We start from the raw sequence: 17236 nt of genomic DNA, 5'->3' as shown, positions 1-17236 counted from the left end.
GAGAGCCTGTTCTGCTTGGAGTGAAATCATTCTCTTGAATTTTTAGGGGTGGCCCTAGCATTCAGAGAGCCTGGAAGCTTGAGTGAAGCCTTGTTGAAACAATGGACTTCAGAAACCCACTAAATGGGGCAAGATACCAAGTGTGCATGAAAGCATGCACCATTCTTCACGCTCTTCATATATTAACTCATTTGTCCTCACAATACCCTTAATGGTAGATACTATTGTTGTCTCTATTGTACAGATGAAAGTGGGACACACAGAGAAATTAACCAGCTTGTTCAATGCCACACCGCCAAATGGTGGAGTTGGATTTTGAACCCAGGAAGTCAGGTTGCAGAATCAGTGCTCTTAGCCACTGTTCTACCAGCTGAGATTCCGACCTTAAACTAAATTCAGTTCTTTTTTCAGAGTTCTTTCCAGAGAAGACAGGAGAGGCAGTAGAGTGTAGTGGAAAGAACTGACTTCCTGCTCTGGCTCTGCTGTTCATAGCTCTATTTCTAGACGACCTCTCAAAGCTTCAGCTGGAGGCAGTGACTAAGTGCAGTAATGCTGGAGCCGGACCAGTCTGGGCTCACACCCCCAGCTGGGTGCCTTCGGTCCTTTACTTAGCCATTCTGGGCCACATGTCCTTCCTCTGTAAAACGAGAACAAAAACAAGGCTGTCCTTATGGGGTTGTGACAGATAAACAAAGTCACGTATTTAACATGCTTGGCCTGAAGTAAGTCCTCAGTAAATGTTTCCTGTTCTTTTTATCTAACAAATGGTGGCCTTTTCTGTTTTATATATTTATTGTAGTGATGATATGAGATCATGAAGTGAAAGTACTTTGTAAAATTTCCTGCACTGTTTAAATGTGAGGTAGTACTATTGTTGTCAAACAGTGACTGAGTGTAAGGTATGTGTAAGGTACATATAAGGTATGTGAATTAATAGTTTTAGCAGACTGAGCACAACAAGGAGACTACCGTGGGTGAGAGTGCACTCGTGGGAGGGGCTAAAAGGAAGAGGACTGGACAGTAACTATATTACCAGATTGACTACGGGAAGTCCCACAAAAGAATTCCAACACTGTACGCTGAGATCCCGTAGAGAAAGAGATTAGAAAAAGCTTAATTAAAAAACTAACTTTTGAAAAGGTATGAAAATCCATTCATTTGATGAATATTGAGTCTCTACCCTCTGTCCATCATTGCGGTAGGTTCTGGGGATAGAGTGATGATTAAGACATGGCTGCCTTTGTATGACCACACGTTATGATGTAGTGTAAGCCATCCTCCTCCTGTGAGCCTTGTTTGTCTGTCTCCTCTGTAATGCTCATGGATATGGTTGATAGATGATTCTGATCCAGCTAAAATATTTCAGGAAGCAGTGTGACTCTGCACCGTGCCACTGTGCTACTCACTAACCATGTGGCCTTGAGCAGGTCGCTACATCTGCCCAAATATCCAAATCTTCCATGGTATCCAGGAAGTGGTCTTCAGAACGAGATTTCATCGCGGATCAGTTGGGAAGGCATTTCAAGAGAAGGAAAAAGGATGAGTAAAGACATAGAAAAAAACAATAAGCAAGCTTTGTAAAACATCCAGTAGTCATCTGTGGGTGGGATGAATTTTGTAGAGTAATGGAAGGTGAATCCAGGAAAGGTGTTTGGAGCCATATTTAGGCAATTTTGAATGACTGTAAATAATTTGAAAAGCGGTGGGGAGCCATTGAAGGGCAATAAGATGATTGCAGGCACATAAAGGCCACTCTCAACTAAGAATTCACATCAGCGCAACTTATTTCAGCTGGTTTAGAGATCATGTTCTAAACAGACAATAGTCTATCCCAGAAAAGACCCGCTCAAACTTTTTCAGGCCATGAATGTGTATATTCCAAGTCTTTCAGGGTGACATTAAGTCAACTGCAATAAATCAGCACTGCTTTGCACTTGTCACAGATTTACTGTAGCGTGTACACACACACACACACACACACACACACACTCGCACACGCGAGTTCTGACAATTAAGTTCACGAACTCACCCTAGAAAAAGTGCTACATACCTCATTGCTGAATGTCACTACAGTCACCTTAGAAGTACTCCCCTTGGGAAGCTATGCACCGATGCCAGTGCCTAGTCCACCCTTCAAAGCAATTTTGGAACTCTTTCTGGAATGGCCAGTAGAGCTGTCATCTTATTAACCTTGATGTCCTGAATGTCATCAAAATGTCTTCCTTTCAATATTTCCTTTCTCTTCGGGTAAAGAAGGAAGTCGTTGGGGGTCAGATCACGTGAGTAGGGAAGGTGTGCCAATGCACTTATTTGTTTACTGGTTAAATACTCCCTTACAAACAGTGTAGTGTGAGCTGGTGCATTGTCATGATGCAGGAGCCATGAATTGTTGGTGAAAAGTTCAGGTCATTTAACTTTTTCACGCAGCCTTTTCAGCACTTCCAAATAGTAAACTTGGTTAACTGTTTGTCCAGTTGGTACAAATTCATAATGTATAATCCCTCTGATATCCAAAAAGGTTAGCAACATTGTTGCAACAAGTTTCTGAACTCAATTGTCATACCTCATGTATTAGTAGACTACATTTTAAAGTCAGTTCTGCATTTGAGTGTATTTACATGAGTCACTTTCTCTTTTAGATCCAAAATGTAATGTGTCAATATATAAAATTCAAGAATAAACGTATATGGCAGGATAATTGTTAAAGAATTAAAATATATGCCAACAGAACATTGTCACAGGCTTTATTTTGTGACATTTGTGGTTCCTTTCTTTGCAGTGTTTCTTTGTGGTAAAAGAGGTAGATTAAAGATCATTGCAAATCAAAGTGATGCTTTCAACTTTTGCAATGAACTCTAGCTTGTCTTTTTTCACTTTTCATATTTTTGCATAGATCTGTCAATGGGATTCTGAATTCTTTTAAGAGTAATGTTTAATACAAAGTTATGAACACTTGCATACCACAAAATTGCTTTGCCCCTCTCTTCTTCACACCCCCACTGCCCTTCCCTTCACCTTCTCTAGAGCACGTTTCTCTCTGAACGTTTTGCAGGAGCTTAAAGAGAGGAAATCAGCCTTAAGAACAAATAGCTGCCAAACAACTTGCAAGTAAAAACTGACCCCTCCCTACCGCTGACCCTTCCATGTGAGTTTCTGTATTTAATTCTGTTGACAGTTGGAGACATGTGTTTTCAGTGAAATGCCTGAAGTATCTCCTGGTGGGCTGCGAGTAGTCAGGTGTGTGCATTCTTCTAGGGTACAAGATTTGTTGTTGGCTTGGGGAGGGTTCAAAGCCCTTGACCTAAGACAGCCCTCAGTAGAGAGGGAGGATGGGAACCGGACCGGCTCCTGCTACTTGCTCATCTCCTTCAAGTTCATTTATGGGGAGTCACAGTCATCTAGTGGTTCGTTTGGTTCTGATTGGCTGCCAGCTGCCAGACACCACTCAGGTTTGCAAGATCACTCAGCTCTGCTTGCAGTGGGTTTACTAACCACAACTGCCAAGGACTTGAAAGAGGGGAGTCAGGGTCTTGGCTTGGTATATGCTTTGTTGTCTGTTATTTTTAATTCCAAATTAATAGCACAGATCAAGCCCACAGTTAAATAACACATCTGCCTGGGGTTTGGGTAGCGATTCGCAATATGTTTTTTTTATTCATTATTGCTTTCATTATGGCTCAGAATTCTTTTGAATCTCTCCCAAGTAACAGGTGGTTTTCTGACCAAGATAAATGCTAAATGCTGCCGAGGATGAGGCAGTTAGGCATTGTTTTCCTAGCTGTGGTTACACCTAGGCCCCAGGCAGATTCTGAATTAGCTGCCTGTGACAGATTGGAATTCCTGGGGGACTTCACTTAACCCTTAGTGCTCCCCAACCTGTTTTCAATGCTCTGTGGGGTGGGGGCTCCCTGCTACACCCAGGGGCGTGGCAGCTGTACTTTTTGTATCCCAGGAGGTAACAGGAGGATTCAGAGCAGGTCAAAAGTTAATATGTCAATGTTCTGGTGGGTGATGGGAATAAGAACTTGATGTGATATTAAAGATGATTTGAATTTAGATTTTTTTTAGAATAAAAGCATGCTTTTACATATCTGCAATAGCTGATAACAATTAAATAAGTCACACATGAATCATAGAAATTAGAGTGAGGGCAAAGACCTATTAGATCATCTAGCCAATTCCCCAGCTAACAGAATTATTCCCTGCAGTGTTTTCAGGAGAGCTCTGCACAGTCTCTTTTGAAACTCTTGAGCAATTGAGGCCTTCCGTCATTTCCTTAGGGAGACGCTTTACCTTACAAAAGGCCACAATGTTTTTCTCCTTAGCCCGATAGTGAAGCTAAAAAAATATTGTCTCTATGTTACATGCAAAATCATTTGCACAATGAGACTGGTTAGAGGTTGAAATTGCACCTACACGTCTTCCAGAAAACCATGCGTGTACTTGGCATTCTCCTATGCTCTCTCGTTTCTGACTTTTATGCTTGAATTTGCATTTGCCTTTGAGGGGGTGATACTGAACTATCCCTTGGAAGCCTCACTGTTTCCAACATCACTATCAGAAGTTGGTCAGAGGTAACATTGAACCCCTTAGTTTGAAACAAGGGGGGAAAATGTTTTTTTAATAAATCCTGTTGAGACTGTCCACGTTTGCAGGGTAAAGACTGCTCAGTCATCCAGGAAGCAGCAACCGCTTAGCGTTCCTTTCTCTTTGGAACAAACTGGTATTGTCTTTCCAGGGTTGTTTGTGTTGGAGAGGCTACCGCCGACTGTGCGCACACATGACCCCGACCCCTGGGAGGACCCTCCTGCTCCCATTCTCAGTGACCCTGGGCCTGGAGCTGCTGATCCCACGCCAGCGGGCGGTACACACAGCTTCCTGCTGAGTTGCTATGGTTTGTGTCCCGGTACCTGTACAGGGCCATTTTCAGCCTAAGAGGTAGGATTTTATGTTTGGAGAGACACCACAAGGAACGAATTACAGAGAGTTCCAGAACTCCGGAATGCTGTGATTGGAACACCTTCTCCTCGTCTATTCTCCTCACCTTCCTTTCATTCGAGTCCGGCCCATGTGCCAGGCACTGAGTACGGTGATGGGGAACACAGACACAAGCTTCCCGCCCCGGAGGACCTCGGACAGATGAGGCAGGCAGGTGTGGAAATAATCGCCAAGCACTGAGGTGAGGCTATGAAAGAGGTAAGCAGGGGAGGCCCCCTGCCAGCGAGGGACACCTGAGCAAGCCTGGGGGTAGGAAACTTCCCAGGGAAGCTGAACTTGGGGGGGGGGATTACAAACAAGGCAGGGAATAATAGAGGCCAAGAAAGAGAGACATCTGGGTGTAAGTTAGGAGGGGAGTGAGGGAGGCAGGAGGGAGGCCTGCCTGCCATTCTAACTTCAACAGTCTCTGAAAGGGGCTTGCCATCCTCAGTTTGCAGGTGAGGGCAATGTGGTTCAGAGAAGCCAAGTACCTTCTCCAAGGTCACACAGTTCAGAGGCTAGGGTTTTGACCCACTGACCATGCTGTCTCAGGAGGACAAGGCAGCTGGAGTACAAATTCAAAGTGAGTGTATTCTTGGCTTCCTGGTCGGGACAGGTGGCCATAGGAGCTGTAGAGCCTTGGGGAGCTCCAAAGGTGGCCAGAACATTTTGGTATCCACCTTGGAAGGACAGAGAAGCAGGGACCTCTAGGTCTCAATTCACTGAAGAGGAGAAATAGATTCCTTTGGAGTTCATCAGCTCTTATAATTACTCAGAATGACTCATGGTAAGGCAAAACCAAGTGCCTTCTGCAGACTGACCATCCTGACCAGGTCTTAGTCGCTGGGCTGGTGGCAGCCATACTGAGCCTGTGGCAGTGGCCAAAGCAAATGTGGAGGTTCGTGGTCATGGCCTTCTAACAGGCGTGTGACATATGGGGAAGCCATCGGGAGCAATCCTACCTCAGAATTGGAGGGTAGGAAAGAGACACAGAGGCAGCGACAGGAGGAGGGGCGGGTTTTGGCCTATGTGCGTGTCATCACGTGCGGTGCTACTTCCTCGGGAATGACTCTCCCAGCCTTTTGCTCATGCCTTTCTCATCCCTTCCTCAGCCCAGCCGTGGGGGTGTTTTGATCTGATTAGCGAGCCTTTGAGAAGCAAGCATGACATCTTACCGCCTCTCTCTCAAAGATTTGCTGGCCGGCAAGTACCCTGGGTTCTACCCACTCTCTGCTCCAGGTGCTAAGAGTCCGCGCTGATGTTTGCTGTCAACTTGTAGTATCGTGGAGTTTTCCAGACAGTGATTTGGGTTGTCTTTAGGTATAGACTTGATCTTCCATTAGGAAGACCCAATTGTGGCCATATCTAAGCTGTGGTATCCGATTCAGATTCACTAGTAATAAAGTTGCTATTTTGAACAATTGTGTCTACTTTGAATTGAGTTTCAACTCAGAGACAGAGAAAAGAATTGTGATTATCGTTGCTAAAATGGTAACCCTGTTGGATTTAATACCAGCATGGGAGACAGAGATCAAGTGAGGATTAGGGCTGGAGGTGGGGGAAATGGCTTACTGAGAAAAAGATAGACACGTTTGATTGTAAGCTGAAAACCAGGACAAGCTCGGTGTCTAACAGGATGGTTTTAGTTAAATAAATTATGGCACAGCAATACAATAAAACATAATAACGTTAAAGATGGATATATGTTGGGGGGCGGCTGGTTAGCTCACTTGGTTAGAGAGCGGTGCTCTTAGCAACAAGGTTGCCGGTTAGATCCCCACATGGGCCACTGTGAGCTGCGCCCTCCACAACTAGATTGAAACAACTACTTGACTTGGAGCTGATGGGTCCTGGAAAAACACACTTAAAAGAAATGAAAGTTAAAAAAAAAAAGGTTATATGTGTATCTAGTCTGTCGTATAATATTCACATTCTATTAGAGGCCAAAGCAGATTTTAAGACAGTATAATTGCATTTTTGGTTCAAACATGCATAAGAAAAAATCTAGAAAAATATAACTTAGAATATTAATAGGTCATCTATGGGAAAGGGATTACGTGTAAATTTTTTTTCTTTTTCTAATGTATTATCTTAATTTTTTTTCCTAAAATGAATATGGATTTCTTGAATAATTTTAAAAAATGGAAGATGGTGGACAGCTTGTCACACAAAAGAGAAGGTATGGCGCAAGGAGACAGCGCTGGATCTAAAGTCAGAAAAATCTGGTTTTGAATCCCAGCTTTGCTCCTTCTAGCGAGGTGGCCTTGGTACTTGCATCTTTCATTTCTTACTCCCACTGGTGATGGCTCACGGCAACACACAGCAAGACAGGCTGTCATCTGGTGGGTCCCCAAAGGTCCACAGGTTCTGATGTGTGAACAGGACTTGGTCCCCACAGCTTTGCAGGCTGAAAAATCTTGATTTTATTATCCCCCAAGAGCGGATCAGGGAATGACTTATACTAACCAACTTCATAAATGGCTCATGTATAAATTAAACTCCATTTTTACTTGATAATGAGGTGGAATGAGCTAGCCAGAGGGCGGAGTCTTGAGTTCTTCATTTGATACTTTTTTTCAGGTAGGCATGGGAAAGCCAAACTAAAATAAAAACCTTGCTGGATGAGGTTTTTTCCAACAATTTCTGATCACCTAAGATGCGCTAGGTGCTGGAGATGAAGTGGTGACCACACTGACGTTTCCTTAGGGTAGAACATTAGGATATTAATGACTAGATAGGTTAGTGGCTCGGAGCTTTGAAGTCAGATGGTCCAAGACTCAAACTTTTCCACTTACTCACTGTAGAGCCTTGGACAAGTCACTTAACCTCTCTGAACCTCATATTTTTTCACATCTAAAATGAAAATAGCACCCACCTCACTCATAGTCTTGTTCTGAGTATTAAATTATGTGTGTAAATTGCTAAGTACAATGTCTGGCACACGGACATGCTTACTAAATGGTGCTGTACAGCTATTGATACACTATTTTAATTCATTGCATTCATTTTTGCAATAGGTCCTACCAGGATCTGCTAACCGTGGCCTTCATCAAGCTAACCTCCTAAGTTACACTAATATGGGTACATGTGACTTTCATTTTCTTGACGTTTTTCCTCTTAAACACCCACTGAGCTTTCTGATTATTACGTATTTTTCTTTAAATATGTTAATATTATCAGTTGGGCCAAGGGTTGGCAAACACTTTCTGCAAAGAATCTGATAGCAAATAGATTGGGCAGAAAGAGAGAGCAGTAGAAGCAGCAGGAGAAGGTGGGGCATATGTATAAAATGGGGGTGTTGGGGGACCTTTGTTGCTATGCAGGCAGTGTTTCCTCTGAATTAACAGTTTCAGCCTCCTTCCTTGCCCCTTACTCATCCCACACCCACTATTGCAACTGTTCAACTCTGCCTGCACAGGGCAAAAGCCACCGTAGACTGTGTGTAAATGAATGGGCATGGCTGTATTCCAGTAACATTGGATGCTCAAACATTTTGACCTTCCTATAACTGTCATGTGTCAAAAAATATTTTACTTTCTTTTATGTTTTTCAACCACTCAACCACAGAAGTGTAAAAATCGGGTAGTAGGCTGGGTTTGGCCTGCAGGCTAGAGTTTGCTGACCCCTGATTTGGGCAATAGGGTACCTCTAATTAGAAAACCTCTTAGATCACTGATCTCATCCATTATGTGTTGATTTTATACTGTGATTAGGTAGAAACTTATTTCCAAATCCGTAAGCCCTGTCTCACTGTGGTTGCCCCCTTCTCCATGCCTCCTTCCCACCGTGTAATGACCACATATCTTGTGGGCTGCATTTACCTTATATGTGAGGGTAAAATGACTTACTATAGGAAAAGACCATTACACGGTGCCTGGACAGATGAATACTCAGCACATGTTCCTTTCCTGATTTCCCTTTTCCCCTAAGGTTGTTTGGAAACTGCCATCAATGACACTGAGGCCTGACCTTAGCAGCAGTGGGGGTGCTGTCCTGCCTTTTCATTTGAGATAAGAAGGGCACCCGCTTTCCTCCATGGCCCAACCTGGTGAGTAACCCCTTGTACTTATGATGAGTGATATGGAGAGAAAAGCTATGATAGTGCACTATAGAAATAATGCCAGTCGAGTTCCCCAGAAAATACTCAGGTTGTACCCACCACATCTAAAATGTGCCATCTTTCCTACCAACATGCCATATATATTATAGGACTTGTGTAACCCTGTTCTTGCTTCATATACACGTTGAACATTTATCTGGCTCTTAATCTCATCTTGGGAAATAGATGCAGCCCTATAGCATACTTAAGAGAAATGTATACTTTACTGAAGATATCGTTGGAATTCAGAAGGAAGAATTCACAATACATTCCACACTGCAAAAACATAATAAAACATTCTGTTAGACATTTCTTTTGACTCCCACAAAGTGTTTCTTGTCATCCTTTCTTCTCTTGCCTCAAAATCCTCTCTTTTTCTGAGCAATTCAGCTCAGTATTTCTTCTTCTATTCCAGCACATCCTTTTAGGATTGTTTTCTTCCTTTAGATGTTCGTCCTTTAGAAGTTCCTTTGCTAAGAGTCTTCTAAAGACTCTTAGTCTTCTAAAGACTCTTAATGGTAAACTGTCTCAGTTTTTGTTTGGCCAATGTGTTTTTATTCCTTGTCATTCTTGAAAGATAATATATTTTTGAGAATACAATTCTAGATTGACAGTTATTTGCTGCCAGGCTTGAAGATACAGTTCCATGGTTTTTGGCTTCATTATTCCTGCTGGAAGTCTGCCGTCAGACCATAGTTATGCTATGGTAGGTGATCTTTTTTTTCCGTGTTGCTTTCAAGATTTTCTCTTCAACTTTGGTGTTTTATAGTTTCACATGATGTTCCTAGTGTGTGTGATCATTTTTTAAAAATGTGTCCTGTCTGGGATCTATTATACCTCCTGTGTCTGAGGCTTTACTTATTTTATTAGTTCTGGCACTTTCTTAGCTATTATCTTTTCAAACAGGGTCTGTCCCTCATTCTTTCTATTCTCTCTTGTATAATTTTGTTTGGATGTATGTTAGAACTTCTCATTCTTTCCTTCATTTCTCTTTCTGTTTTTTATTTTCTTATCCATTTGTGTAGCATTCTGAGTGTTTTCTTAAAATCTGGCTTCAGTTCACTAACCTTCTCTTCATCCATGTTTATTTTGTTGTTTTACCTATCTATCAGTAACACACACACACACACATACATCTGTCTACCTGTCATCTAATATATGTATGTATGTATATGTTTACATGTCTTTAATTACATATAGTTTTATTTTTATTTCTATAAGTTCTATTTTTTTCTTTGTCATATCTGTTTGGTCATTTTTGATAGTCCCCTTTTCCTGTTCATTTTTCCAGCTTTTATGTCTTTCAACATTTCATACATAGCTATTTTATGTTCTATATTTGATAATTCTATTCGATTTGAAGTACTTAGAGGCTTAAATCATGCCTGTTTCTGCTGACTCTCACTAATGGTGGTTGGTTACCTTGTGGTTTACTAATTTTTTTCTCTTTTTTAAAACTTTAATGGAATTTAAATTGTGGGAATCGGTTAAGAAAGCTTTGTTCTGGAGAGGATTTGCATTTCTCTCTGCTAGGCACACAGGTGTCACCAAACTGGGATACATTAATTTATTTTCTTTGTTTGGGGTTTTCAAGATTAGGTTTCACTATCCAGTGAGAATTTGAACTTGAGACTCATGTGACAGCAAGCCTATATTTACAAATTCCTAGGGGAGACCATCATTATCATTTTAAATTTTTATTATTACTACTCTTAATAATACTTTTCACCTGGAGCTGTGGCAGAAATAGATTCCCGTCTAAGTTGTTTTGCCAGCTGGTGTGTTTTTCTATTCAACCCTTTCCTGAAGAGTGAGCCCCTTTGAAGGTTCAAGCTTTATGTGAGTTACAGGTTCATCCTTCCACTTTGTACAAACCCTGAAGACCCCGTTTACCTGTACAACCATTAAGGGCTTTCTTAAAGGATCAGCATAAATATTTCAGTCTTGCTGGCCATATGGTCTCTGATGCAACCACTCAACTCTGCCGTTGTAGCACAAATGCAGCCATCGACTATACATAATTGAAAGGGTGTGGCTGTGTGCCAATAAAACTTTATTTACAAAACCAGGTGGTTGGCCTGCATGTTATGCTTTGAGAATCCATGCCCTAGAATCCTGGTATTGGCATTCATTTCCTGATCAGCCTCAGCTCCTGAATTTTCTTACTTTTTTTTTTTTTTTTTTTTGCAATTTAGGTTACAAAAGTTTATCTCTCCTCTCAGCTAAACAAAACCTGGTATGTTAGCTAAATGACAACCATCTATTTTTCCTTAAGCATCTCCCTTAGTTCTTTAGCATCTTGTCACATCAATTTATAGTTCCTCTTCCATCTGACAGCTTATAGTCTCAGGTTAGCAAGATTTCAGAAGAGGTTTACTAAGACTGTGACTGCTTTTCTGTCATGTCAGAGGATGGAGTAGGGGAAATTTGGGTGTTATGTGTGAATGTGGCCTTCTGAAAGCTCTTTCAGCCATGCTTATTGAGGCTTTCCTACGTGCCGCTCACTGCTCTCGGGGCTGGGCTGTAAGGGTGGAAGAGACAGAAAAAATTCTGCTCTCTTAGATCTGGCATTTTAATGGGGAGGAGCAGAAAATAAATAAGTGGATAAAACCAGGAACTATCAGGAAATGAGAGTGCTATGTTGAAAATAAAAGGAGTTGTTTTAATAGAGTGACTGGGAGATGGTTTTGGTTGTTGGTTTGTTTGTTTCGATTGGATAGTAGGGGAGGTACGCTCAGTGAGGAGGAAACATTTAAACCTGACTTGAATGATATAAAGGAACAAGCTCCATTAAGACCTGAGGCAAGGGAGGGAAGAGGAGGGAAGGGGAGTGTGAAACACAGAGAGAGCTCCCGCGCAGTGGCTGCAAAAAAGGAGTCTTCTTGGGATCAGAGAGAATGCTGGTGTGGCTGAGATACAGTAATGGCAAAATCGAAACAAAAAGGTCTCAAAAAAAAAAAAAAAAAAAAGGAAAAAATGGGAATCTGAGACACAGTAGAACTAACCCAGGAGTATAATGAAAAGGAACCCTGGGATGACAGCTGTGCAGCAGTCTTAGGAAACAATTGGTCCAAATTAGTACAGGAAAGCCGAAGGCCCCATAAAGACAGTTTTTAATAAGAGAGGGAGTTCCATTACACACATTATATGATTAAGAACCTGGAAGGTTTTCCTATGTCTTCTGTTAATCAGAAAAAAAAAAAAGGCAATATAAATTGTGAGAAAATTTTAAAATGTGTAAGAAATGTATAGTTCAGATAGGAAGTAAGCTGCAATGTGGCATGATTTAGAGTCACTGATGTAGTTGAAGAAAAGAGAGTGCATTTGACTTTGATGAGGGGAACATTCTCCTTTGGGCACTGCAGATTTGTGGGGAACATTCTCCAGTGGCATATGGTCCAATTGCTGCACCAACTTTTCTGTGAGTAAAATCACATTATTCAGTGGATGATATTTACGCAGTAGCAGTTGTCTTATAGATGTTGTTTTTGGGTTTAAAGTTTTTAGATTCAACCTATATTGACAAAGCAAGAAAGGCCACACGTAAGTAAAGACAGAGGGTAAAAGTTATAAAGCTTGACACTGTAGAAGTACGCAAGCAGCTGAAGAAGCCTTGGGAGGACAACGTACTCTGGCTTCTCTTATTTCTTGTCTTATGTAGTGTGTCTGAGAGGTGAGGGTCTGAGGAAGGATTTAAATTTTCAGTTCCTTGGTGTGCTAAAAGCTTTTCAAATTCCCTGCTTGTCTTATTTTTATAACTTATTTTAGAGAGCGGTATCCTTCAGTTATTTTATTCCACAACATTTCCTACATTCCAGAAGCCATATACTGGGGAGCAAGTGGGGAACAAGACAAAAAAGGTCCCTGTCCTCATGTAACTTACAGTTCAGTGGGGGAGGATGTGCCTTTCTACAAGTATCAAAAAGACCCAAGTGAAAGAAATGGAATATTAGTAATATCTCAGTCATACTCAGCAACTCCCAAAGCTCTCTTCTACAGAATCTTCCCACTCCTCCTGTGCACTCAGCTGCTTGTGTTGCTGACAAGATACAGGCCCCACTTGGCCGTGAGGCTCTGCTTGTTTTTGGTGTCCCGTTGACTGTGTCTGGGGCGCAGCGATTACAGAACGTAGACTCTGGGTTCAAATCCTGATTCTACCACTTCCTTGGGCAGGTTACTTAACTTCTCGTAAGCTGTGTGAACATCTGTAAAATGGGACCACAGTGAACTTACCTCACAGGTGTTACAAGACATATGACGTGCCCACAGTGCATCTTCACTAATGCCATGAGTCGTGCTTCTGGGCTCAGCTTAATGAGTCTCCCAGGGAGGTCTTTTGAGATGCCCTTCATTGTCCTGGCTTCCACATACCCCCTCTATACATGCATCCACCTTGATCATTAGTAGCTTACTGCCAGTGTGTAGTAACAGTAATTGTTTGCAGGTCTGTGAGCTCCATGAGTATGGAGACCAACCTCTTGTTTTCTACAACATTCCCAGTGCTCAGTGTAGTGCTTGGTGCATGGTAGGGCTCAGTAAAAAAGGAATAAATGAGAAATACATGAAATAGATGCAGAATTTAATTAATCTGACGACCCTGGAAAGAACTTTCTGACCTTGAGAATCGAGGGACCCTGGCACACCTGAGCAGACAGGTCCACATCTGGAAGTGCATTCTGTCATTCTATGGCTTAGAAGAGCTTTAAAAATGTATTTCTGTATTGGTTTTTGAAAATGCTTGTTTTTCCATCCATGTTTCTAACTTAGAGACTATTAGAAGATGTGTCTAAATGTCCAAATGGTGGAATCACCACTCCCAGCTGAGGGCAGAGAGCTTGAGAGGTAGGCTTGCAGAGCACCACACACCCCTCAGTCTGCCGTGTCACTCTGCCTTGGGAAGGTCCTCTTTTAAGAAGCAGTGTCATTTTTTCATCTAGTCCCCCATGCAAACCGATCACAGGACCAGCCAGCATTTTCCCTTGACGATGTTGCTCTGACCTGAGACCAGTTTGAGGTGGTTGTGACATGAGCTCAGGCAGCAGTTTGGCTCCTTTAAGAGCAGGGACAAGCTCCAGGAGTCCTGGGGCTCCCACCCGTCACTGCCAGCCACAAAGCCCAGCTGTCGGCAGGCCCCAGGGGACTTCACTGTGTTTACAGGAACTGTCAGATGGTAACCTCTCCCAGCTCACGGACAGGCTGCAGTTACCTCATCTGCAGTCCAGTGACCTCATCCACGTAAAATGTGGCAAGTGCGAGAGAGAGGCTGCACCAGCCAGCCTCTCACTGGGAGCTGGAGTGGGAGAAGCTGTCCTCCACGTGGGCTCAAAGAATCAGCTGCAGAGCTGTCCACTTAGTGATTGCTCCCAGCCAGGAGCCAATTCGTAAGTCAAGTGGTTATGTCTTCCAGGGGGTGGAGCTGGGAGGGGCCTGTGCAGAAATGTGTGTGCCCACACCTGGGACTCACTTATTTCAGAGAATTTGTGAAGTACCACTGACCCCAGGCTAGGCAGAGCCACTATCTGCCATCCCCACCCCCAGCCACCCTTAGGCACTTTGTAGATGTGGACGCACAAACAGGATGAGAAATGCACCACAGAAGCAGAGAAAGACACGTGTTCTCGTAACTGGTGTGTGTGTGTGTGTGTATCACTAAAGCATCACTAGATATATTTTTTTTGTATTGTTTATCACTTTCTTTGAATTATATTTGCTCTCTCCCTCCAAAAAATATTGCATGTGATGACTAGGAATATAAAATAAATTACCTTTGCCATAGGCTGCTGGGTTTATTAGCCCCTTTCAAGCTCTTCACAATGTAAAGGACAGGCTGACCTAGAGTGATCTCCTCCTCTCCTCTCTCTTGGTAACAGGAGCTCTGCTATTTGTGCATTTAACAGCTTAACCCTTTGAGTTACTCCAGAGCTCTATGTTCTTTCTAGAATTTCTTTGGGGAGGGTGTCCAGCTTTGGGAGGGCATTTTAAAATTTAAGGCAGCTGATTTGTGTTATCCAGATCACGTGTATATTTTAAAAATATAAAACAGAGACAGGAAAAAACAAGCTTAGGAAATAAAAATGGAAGAAACAACACAGAAGTTAGATAGCTTCGGAGGTCAAGAATTCTTCTGGATAGGTCTGCATAATGAAAGTCTGCTGTGGGGGTGTGTGTGTAACTCATTTTAAGAAACAAATGTTGATAAACATGCCGAGTCATCTCCTGACTACGTGGAGATCGATTAGCTATATAGGACCCATTGCTCTTCTTCTTTAAATGCCTGACAAAACTAGTTATTTAAGGTGGGATCTAAGTCTTCCAGGGAGGGAAGCAAATTCTTGGCTCTAATGAGCAAAAGAGCAGAGGTCATTGTTGCAATGGGGTGTTTGCTATTTACTCCCAGTCACGCACTTGACAGATTCTTTCTTATTAGCAAGCCTGGAGTAGCACTGTAGTGTTCAAATAATTTTCCCCAAAATCTAGATTCCAGGATACTCCTCCTACACACAGATGAATGGCCCCATGAGCAAAAGGCCTCCCCAGCCTGTCCAGAGTCATCTAGGCTGCAGGGAAGTGGTTTTTCATAGCAAGGTAAGGACTACAGAGAACCCGAGGCTGTATATTTAAACAGTTACCGGCCTGTGTGTGTCTCTGCCTCCTGCTGCAGAGTCCGGAGCAAGATGGTGTAATCTGTGCATTTTACATATCAATGGCAGAGGAGGCTGTTTCCAGATGGCTGTACCTATTTCAAAGCCACCTTTTTTTATGCAGAAGGAAGACTGTGTGACCTCCCTCCAAGTAAATGTGTTTTGTAAGCCCTGGGAATGAATGCTTAAAAAATGGTCCTAGGCTATATTTCATGTCCAGTGCAACGTGTTGTGTGTGCACAGCTGTTCGGGGCTGGCATGTGGTAGCATATTAAAAGGAAGATTACCATTTCCCATTTTTTTCCCTTTCTGAAGGCTTGATATGCATATATAAAACTTGTGGAAAAAAAAAAAACACAGGCATAATGAGACAAGGAAGCCTGGTCTCAAGGCACTAGTCGGTGCACATCTGGAGTTTGTAGCATTCTAGAGATAGTTACTTATTCCCAGGAGCGGCTGCTGGGGTGGGAATGGTGGCCCGGTATCCATGGTGAGCTTCCCTATCGCACTGTGCCAGGTGTGCGTGTGTGTTGTTTCTTGGAAAGGCTGTCCTCTGAGGGGGTGGGGAGGGGAGAGGACAAGAGAGGAGAGGAGGGAAAAAAACAGAAGGGAGGTAATTAGGCGCCACCTTGCCCAGCGGAGTCAGCTCAGGCGTCTGAAATCAGAGGTGGGTATTGGACAGGCACTGGTGGAGTCAGATGGTGTGCTCAGAGGCGCCTGCCAGCTCCACGCTTGTTTCTATGGGGACAAGGCCAGGGAAAGGAGGCCCTGGGGTCAGAAGAGAGAGACACACAGATCACACCTAGCAGGATGGGCCTGGGAAGGTCCTTAACTTGCCTCCAATGCAGTGTGATATCCGTCTTGAATGGACCACCTGAATTCATGCTGTTTTTTCCCAGTTAAGACATTGGAAGTGTTTCAAACCTCGCAGGCTGTTATTTAGAAAAAGCTTCATCGGGTTGCATTTTGACTGGATAGCTGACTAGCTGATCTTGATATTCCCACTTAATGAATAGGGAAAGTGAGGTTTTAGGAGCTGTGTGGACCTGCCTTACAATGAGGGGTAAACCAGGAGTGGGGCTGGGAGGTTTTCCCAGGAAGAGAATTCGTTTCAGTTTCATAGATTCATGACTTTTTTTTTTTTTTTTTTTTTTTTTTTTTAGCTGTAAGATTGTGAGGTTCCAGATGCTCTGTGTAAAACAATGCCCCACAGGGGAAAGTCAAGGAGTGGAAGTGTGAGGTCCAGCTTGAGGCCACCCTAAAAAGAGCTACAAACAGCAGCTGTTTCTATTGTGTGTGCCAAGTGCCGCCTGTTAGGTAGGTCTCTCAACCCCTTGTTTCTTTCTCTTAAACCAGATGTGACCAACAGGAGTTTGTCAATTCATAGGTCGACCCCAGGTGCTGGGGATCAGGGAAAGGAAGCTGACTGGCACGTGGTGGGGGGCCTAAGGGCCCAGGTAGGTAAGGCTCTCTGCCCTTTCCTGGTTACTTGGTTTTCCTCCATCCCCACATCCGATCT

The 17236-nt window shown here is 43.0% G+C and overlaps 1 long non-coding RNA gene across 2 annotated transcripts; it reads left to right on the top strand.

Annotated features, from left to right (window-relative positions):
• The first annotated feature begins 4747 nt into the window (after nucleotides 1-4747).
• On the top strand, nucleotides 4748-17028 carry LOC117033589 (uncharacterized). Of its 2 annotated transcripts, XR_004424925.1 has the most exons (4): nucleotides 4748-5179; nucleotides 7995-8058; nucleotides 8908-9025; nucleotides 16881-17028. It is a non-coding gene; the product is annotated as an uncharacterized LOC117033589 (long non-coding RNA). The 2 variants fall into 2 exon arrangements; XR_004424926.1 differs by lacking the exon at nucleotides 7995-8058.
• The last annotated feature ends 208 nt before the right edge of the window (nucleotides 17029-17236 follow it).

This window comes from Rhinolophus ferrumequinum, chromosome 14 (assembly GCF_004115265.2).
Source record: "Rhinolophus ferrumequinum isolate MPI-CBG mRhiFer1 chromosome 14, mRhiFer1_v1.p, whole genome shotgun sequence".
NCBI classification, from domain to species: domain Eukaryota; kingdom Metazoa; phylum Chordata; class Mammalia; order Chiroptera; family Rhinolophidae; genus Rhinolophus; species Rhinolophus ferrumequinum.
Note: the sequence above shows the minus strand (reverse complement) of the source record. Positions and strands in the feature narration are given on the sequence as shown.